This window comes from Eurosta solidaginis, chromosome 2, assembly GCF_040869045.1.
Source record: "Eurosta solidaginis isolate ZX-2024a chromosome 2, ASM4086904v1, whole genome shotgun sequence".
NCBI lineage: Eukaryota > Metazoa > Arthropoda > Insecta > Diptera > Tephritidae > Eurosta > Eurosta solidaginis.
Window position 1 is genome coordinate 151,047,584 of NC_090320.1, and position 7,906 is coordinate 151,055,489.

At 40.1% G+C, this 7,906-nt stretch overlaps 2 pseudogenes; both read right to left on the minus strand.

The window, feature by feature from the left end:
• Positions 1-610: 610 nt before the first annotated feature.
• LOC137241693 (beta-1,3-galactosyltransferase brn-like) lies at positions 611-1,587 on the minus strand (annotated as a pseudogene).
• A 215-nt stretch (positions 1,588-1,802) lies between these two features.
• On the minus strand, positions 1,803-2,455 carry LOC137241694 (putative neutral sphingomyelinase; annotated as a pseudogene).
• Positions 2,456-7,906: the final 5,451 nt, after the last annotated feature.

The window sequence follows — 7,906 nt, forward strand, 5'->3', positions numbered from 1 at the left end:
AGCCAACATTTCATTTGATATGCGGCAACAATTTCTCCAACAAACCATTATCCTCCAAATGTCCTCGTATAGCTTTGCGCATAATTGTATTTTTACCCATGAGTACAACGCCCATGCCACGCAAGCCGGTACGGATATTTTGCATCTGTTTAGATCCAACATTGTCAGAGCCGACAATAAAACATTTCGGATATTCATCAAAAAGTTCAAGAACTTTCAGGAAATATTGAGCTTTCCAAGCAGCTTTGTTCTCCCTAACCATCTTGAATCAAGTAGTGTATTAGGGACTCGTAAATCGAATTTAAGAACAAAGCGCAAACATGTGCAATCGACGGTGTCTTTGACCAAAACTCTATTTATGGATTTGAATTTCAAATAAGAACGAAAAAAGAACCCGTACCTGGCGAAACAAACAGCAATCAGATCTATTATTAATACCTTCATATAATTTCGGCGTGTGTTCAATGAGTTAACAAATGTAATAAAGGAATTAGTTTTTTTATTTAAAATTTTTTTAAATCTGACGGTTTCGTTATCAAATTTTGTAAAATACACACAGAATGAATATTCTGTGGAATACGGAATGTTATGTCGACTCCAAGTATTTACGTTATGAGAAACCAGTTGAGCGGCACTCATTACAAATCTTTTCTAATTCCATGTCATTTTGAAATCCGTGCGAAGCAATAACAAATTGAAAACTTTGGGGCCCCTTATATTTGGGCCTGTTAAAGTAGAAGAAGTCAGTGTTTTAATTTCATATCAGATTTCAAGGCAGCTATCCCCAAGAAAACGTCATCAAATCTAAACTGTTTTAAATGCAACGCAGTTTTGTAAAGCTTCATCAACCAACGCATTCCGACTTAAAAGGAATGCCCCAGCTATGACATATGGTGGTCATAAATTAAATGGGCATTCACTGAGTGCTACATACCATTTACTAAATTTGTGTCTATGAGGAGCTGTCTGCAATACATACCCAGCGTATAGATCATCTTTTAGGCTTTCTGCAACATAAGTATTAGAGTTGGGTCTGGGATACAAATTTGGACTAACTAGAAATTTTAGCAAATTTTTCGCCGATACATAGTAATCATCGTCGACAAAAAGAAAAAACTCACTATTCGCGCAGTAGTTAAAGGCCCATTGCATACCCATAATGGTTTTAATAGTATTGTTAAAGTAAACGTCCAAGAAGTCTATCTGCACTATGTTCTTTTCATCTGAAGATTCGTTAGCCACGATAAGTTGTATTGATAAATCATTGCTAGACCCAAGCAAAAATATCCGTCTGATTTGAACATCAGAGAACCGATGTTCGTACCCCCAAGTACGACGGCTGACATTGCGATGACTAAGATTTGCCAAAGCAGATTTTACTATTATTGTTAATTTGGGCGCCGCCGAACCGCATTTGTCTGCAGCATTATTTATAAATGAATAGTTATAATCAACTGACGTGCCTGAGGGGTAATAGCAATATCGAACCAAATCTATCTTGTGCCAAATTCCAATATAATCAACGGCATACAAAGCTAATACAATAATAACAATATTTTTCAAATAACTTGCGGAATGACATCCCATTTTACAGGGTAATAGAGATGGACGAGAGAACCCATATAAAAATAATATATATCGATAGTTATATATTAATGTTTAAATAATCTACAAATCTACCTACATTCATATACGTACTGTGGCAAATTATCCGCTTGCAAATTGTGCATTTAGAGTTGAGACGTTTTTTTTTTTTTGAATAATATTTTTACTGACGGTGTCCTCTTATTTACGTATCAGCATTAGTAAGCCCACAGTTTTACATCTGCATGCCCTGGCAGTTCTGGTGACAATTTTTTCGAAGTGCAGCAGTCTTGCATTTTGGATATATACAGGAGTACTTTGTATGTTAGATCATGAGGCTGAGAATTTAAGTCACCGGCCAGCACTTGTAAAACAGATTCGCCTCTAGTTGCACGTATAAATTGTGCAGTATCAAATGCCTGAATAAAGCGATGAGTTTTATAATCGTCATTATTGTTATATTCCGCATGCAGGTGCGTATTATATAAATGTACAATTTGCCTATTGACTGGTATTCTACAATCCAACGCCTTTGCCGCCAAACCAATCCCCATGCTGTATCCTATGAAAATAGCCATTAACACTCCATGGATGGAAAAAAGAACTTAAGATAGAATATTTAGAGAGTACCAGTAAACCAGAACCGATTACACCGCTGTAAAAATAGTGAGCATAAGGCAGAACGGCCCCAGTCGCCCTATTCAGTTTTAGCACAATCCTTACGTGACCATACTTGTAAATAAACTATATCGTATTTACCCGTGTTTAGTTCTAAGCCAATAGCACTGATACGAGCCTCTCGATCTTTGGTTACGAAGGGAAAAGGAATGTCCCACACATTTAATGTTAATATATTTAAATTTAGTAGCATTTTTAATTAAGTTTATCTCTTTGAGAATTTAACACGCCACATTTTGACGAAGTGTATATAAGGCCACGCCGTAGTAAGAAATGAAATGAAAGAACGGAAAATCACTTTATACACTTCCCGTTGTTTCAATTCATAAGAATTTTACATTCTATACACGGGTATGTATGAATGTGCGTTTTTTTTTTGTCTTTGCCGTTGATATGCTGGTACCAGTGACCGGAATTCTAAAAAGGGAATGGTAGTAGACGAAAAAAGGAAAATAGTAGTAGTTGGTAGTTTTTACCAAGAAAACAACAGCTACAGTTCATATTTGTACCAAACAATTAACAATGTATTGTAAAACAAATAACGCCCATTTCAAGGAAATGACTCCTTTAAAACACGTAAACAAGACAAAATTACATGTACATTTGTATATCCCTACATAGCTTATGCCTATACGATACTCACCTTTTTTCCTGTATCGTGAGTGTGAAATACTGACAAACATGCACCAAAACGTCTAATCACAACAACAATATTCCAAAGTACCAAAAGTCCTGCCACAAAATAACCGATCTCGGCAGGTAATCGTTTACGTAGAACCTTTTATTTTCGTTCAAATTATTAAAAAAAAAAAAAAATACTGAAAAAATAGCGCAGAAAATATTCGCGTACTCAGTTACTATATTTCTCTACTCAAATATTTATTTCCTGTTTAAGTTCTTCAGAAATTTTTCAAAATTGACTGATTTGGTCAGTATCGCCTCCTAATGTTAGTTGGGTGGGCTCGGCAATTCAATACTTTAAAATTATCGCAGTATACGTTTACAGTGCGAAAATACTGAAATATTGGTAGATTTTGGGCCTCGGTGGTAGTAGTAGTAGAAAATGAAAATGGGCCAGAAAAGTTAGTAAACCTACCAATGCGGTAAAGTCCGTGCACTGACTGTCCATATACTTATACCAACGTATGTACATACATATATATGCCGAGTTTAAATGTACATTATATTAGGGATGTATAAAAAGATGCAAACGGGTACCCAAAAACCCGAGTCTGAGAAATCGGTATCGGAGCCAAATACCCTTCGGGAACCGTGCCTTTTGATAAAGGCCATCAATAAAACAGGACTACAAGAGTACTTGGGAAAAGTTGAACAAATAAGCGGAGGGCAATACCAACAAATAAAAAATTATACATTTTATAAATCTCTCCCCTCTTCCAAAACGAACATATTTTTTCTTTATTGGCATACAATTTTGCTGTCCAGACATTTTTTTTGCGGCGGGCAGGAAAGTTGCTGGTTTTTAGCACCAACAACACAAATAACAGCGACTCAAACGAACCCACGCTATACACTTTCTACCCGGTTCGGTACCAGAATGTGCGAACCGAAAATCGTAAATGCTCATTCTTCTGCAGCACTAGTGTGCCCGTGGCTAACTAAAACGCTACCGGGTGACACGAAATAAACAGAATAAGGCACTAAAGACCCAGGCACATAACGTGCGTGGAAAGAGGCCATGCACATGATGTGCGCCAAATATGAATATTTATACTGCTAGAGATGTTTGCCCCCTACGCACGCGCTACTAAAATTTCCCAAAGCTCAACAATACAATTAGGGACCACCCGCCCCTGCACTTCGACAAGGACCCGACCTACTCAAACCCATTGCATTCCTTTCAGAAAAATGGGTCGTTTTGCCGCTTTGAAACGGAATGCCGCGACCCACGCAGTGCGTTATTCATCTGAATGCCGAGTGTGTCTTGGGAGACACCCTATCCGCTTGTGCCCAATCTTTCGGGCAAAAAAGCCAGAAGAGCACCTCTACGTCGCGATACGCGGAAGCTACTGCGGAAATTGTCTGGCCTTTGATCACCGCTCGAACGCGTGCCAAGCCAAGGGCGGCGAGAAGCATCACACGATGCTACACATCGCCTCGATCGACGAGGAGGAGCAGCTACTCCGAGAAGCTCGCTCCAAGCCATGGAGCGTCCAAGTGGAAGAGGAGCTAGACTCACCCCGAGAGCGGATAGACGACTCGATTTATTTATATGCGTCGGACGCTGGAACGGTGACTGGACCTCTTCGTCCACCCCGAAACCACGATGCCAGCCGGACCGGAGCGGAGACGCGGTCTCTTCGCCCGACCACACCACCAACAGCCAAGTCATTTCGACCTCGATTGCAGCATGAGATGAAGCGGCTCCAACAAGGGACAGCGACAGCACACCGCCATACATATAACGGCCGAGCGGAGACCCGGTCTCTTCGCCGGCAAACCAGGAACCCCCAACGGAGACGATATTTGCGCGACCGCAGAGCGGAGACAAGGCCTCATCGCCTGCAACAACGACATCACACCCATCATCAGCCGCAGGACCGCCGCAACGGATCCGGATCGTTACAACTCACCACAGTGTCCGCCTTCCGGGCAGGGCTCCTAGCCCCGCATTCAGCTGCCACCGCCACCATGATACCGACGGTAGCGATCACCCCCACCGCGGTCGTGAAAATAGAAGCAGGGGGGCGGCTACACCTCGTTCGCGCCTTAATCGATGGATGCTCCCCCACCACAGTGATTGCGGATGAGCTCGCCCAGGAGCTCCAACTTCCTACCAGCAACATTGGCGGGCAAGCTGGATGTCTGCTGCGTATCCGAGGAAGACACGGACAGAACAAAAGGACTGCGACCCATGCTGCGGTCTTATCCAATTTTCGGCGCATGACACCCACGACCAGCATTGACAGCGCTATCGCAGCCCCGTACGCACATCTCCGTCTGGCGGATCCGCAGTTCCATGCATCCGCGCCGATCCGCCTCATCCTAGGAACAGATGTATATGCGGAGATAATATTACCAGGGATTCTGCCCACCACGTTTGGCCCTTTGCTGGCTCAGAGTACCATCTTCGGTTGGGTACTCTCGGGCACAACCAAGGCCTAACATCAAAATGTTCGGTAACGACCGAAACAAATGAATTTTTTTATACTTTGTTATTTTTATTGAATTTTTGGTGTACACAGTTGCAAAAGACTTGCATTGTGAATTCGTACCAGCGAAAAATCGTTCGATTCCTCCATTGCCATACCTACGTGTCAAATAATAGCTGACAGGGAGAACGGCAGTCGCGAATGGCCAGATAAGGGAATAAAGGTTTGTTTTTCTTTTGCTCGCCGTTATTAAATTGAAGTGCCATGAATTGTACATTTGTTTCAAATCAGCTTTCTTTTAAATTTGTATCCCGAAAATCAGACTACATATTAATATTCATTTCTAAAATCAAGTTTATAGATTAAATTCAAGCCACCAGCTATGCAGGCATTTTAAAATATGTAAATAAAGCAATATACCCGTCGTCTACAAAAATGTTTGAAAACCACTGGTGAGCTAATGATTTAGGTAATCGAACAACGATTGAACAGGTGATCGAAGCTGTTTACTATTGTGAACATTTCTATCAAACCTTCGCCACTTGTTTGAATTCACGATGGAGGTGTGCGTTTAAAATCTTGTATCATCACAATAAGTTATTTTTTATTGAATTTTCTTCATACAAAATGCTATGCTTGTTCATTTCCAATGAATTTGTAATAAACGGCAAGAAATATGAACACGTATATCTTCTTACTTCTTTTCGCAATCCCTAGCTCTAGGCAAACCTGGCTCAGGCCTTAAACCATAACGGGAAAATTGGCGAATGACCGGGGCAGCAGCAACCAAGCTCGCACACTGGGCAAACCATCTTATTTATTTCTTTTGAGCGAACCATCCACTCCAAGATCGACCCGTGTGCGCCTACCCACTGCCGGTTTCAGACGCACCCAGGCCGAACATTCGGTATGTTTTATCTATTTTTGAGTGTTTTAAATGAATCCTATAACGAACTGTTATAACTATAATTACACTTTTTGTAATATTTTAACCAACTGAATACCCGAAAAAGCAACACAATTGTCATTTAAAAAATTCTCTTTGGTTTTAGCTAATTGTAGTTTCACTCCTTTGTTCTATGAGTAGTAATTCTTTCACCCCTCTCATATCAGTTAATTTAATTTAAAAGCAAAATGTATTTTTTTTTTTAATTCGAAAAAACTGTATTGTACTATTCATGATAGCGTGCCTTTCAGCTTATCTTCTCATTTAGTTCCTTTTTTACTAAATTACAAAAATAAAATACATTAGACAAAAATAATTTCTAAACAGATAACTTCATAAGCAGGCTAACTTGAATAGCACATATATTTTATTTTCTCCTTGCGGACGGGGCCGCGGGTAAAGGCTAGTTTACTTATATACTTAAATATATTCAATTCTTTGTTAAAATCTGACTTGAATTTTTTTTTTTTAAAGTGGGCAGCGTTCGTCATCTGATTTTGCTGATTTTTATTTAGAACACATACAGTAATAAGAGTAACGTTCCTGCCAAATTTCATCATGATATCTGCAACGACTGCCAAATGCGTCGTAAGGTCAACCCACCTACCAAGTTTCATCGCTTTATCCGTATTTGGTAATGAATTATCGCACTTTTTCGCTTTTTCGAAATTTTCGATATCGAAAAAGTTGAACTGATTATCCGATTTCATTTATTTTAAATAGCGATCTCATTAAGATACCTCAAAATTTACTCAAGTTATCGTGTTCACGGACAGACGGCCGGACTGACGGACATGGCTAAATGAATTTCATTTTTCGCCCAGATCATTTTGATATATAGAAGTCTATATCTATCTCGATTAGTTTATGCCCTTACGGGGTACCGTTATGCGAACAAAATTAATATACTCTGTGAGCTCTGCTCAGCCGAGTATAATAACTTTTAAAATATACATTTTACAAAATTAACAAACTCGGTTTTGAGGACAGCAAATTAATATAACAATTATTTATTTACAGAGGAGGCCACCGTGGTGTGATGGTAGCGTGCTCCGCCTACCACACCGTATGCCCTGGGTTCACACCCCGGGCAAAGCAACATCAAAATTTTAGAAATAAGGTTTTTCAATTAAAAGAAGCGGGGTCGGCCCTCGGCAGTGTTTGGCAAGCGCTCCGGATGTATTTCTGCCATGAAAAGCTCTCAGTGAAAACTCATCTGCTTTGCAGATGCCGTTCGGAGTCGGCATAAAACATGTAGGTCCGGTCCGGCCAATTTGTAGGAAAATCAAGAGGAGCACGACGCAAATTGGAAGAGAAGCTCGGCCTTAGATCTCTTCGGAGGTTATCGCGCCTTACATTTATTTTTTTTTTTATATCTCAGTTTATAGTCGCAATATTATTTTACTGCAAATTTTTTTTTATATGTTTATACGTAATAATAAGATGTTACGTATACGCACCGGCACTCTGATATACTTCCGTGTAATTGGCTGGTGTTTAATTAAACAACGTGCTTATCAATAAAAAATATTATAGCGAATGATATCAAGTATAGCACATCACCAGGCCCGCCGGAAGGAGGGGG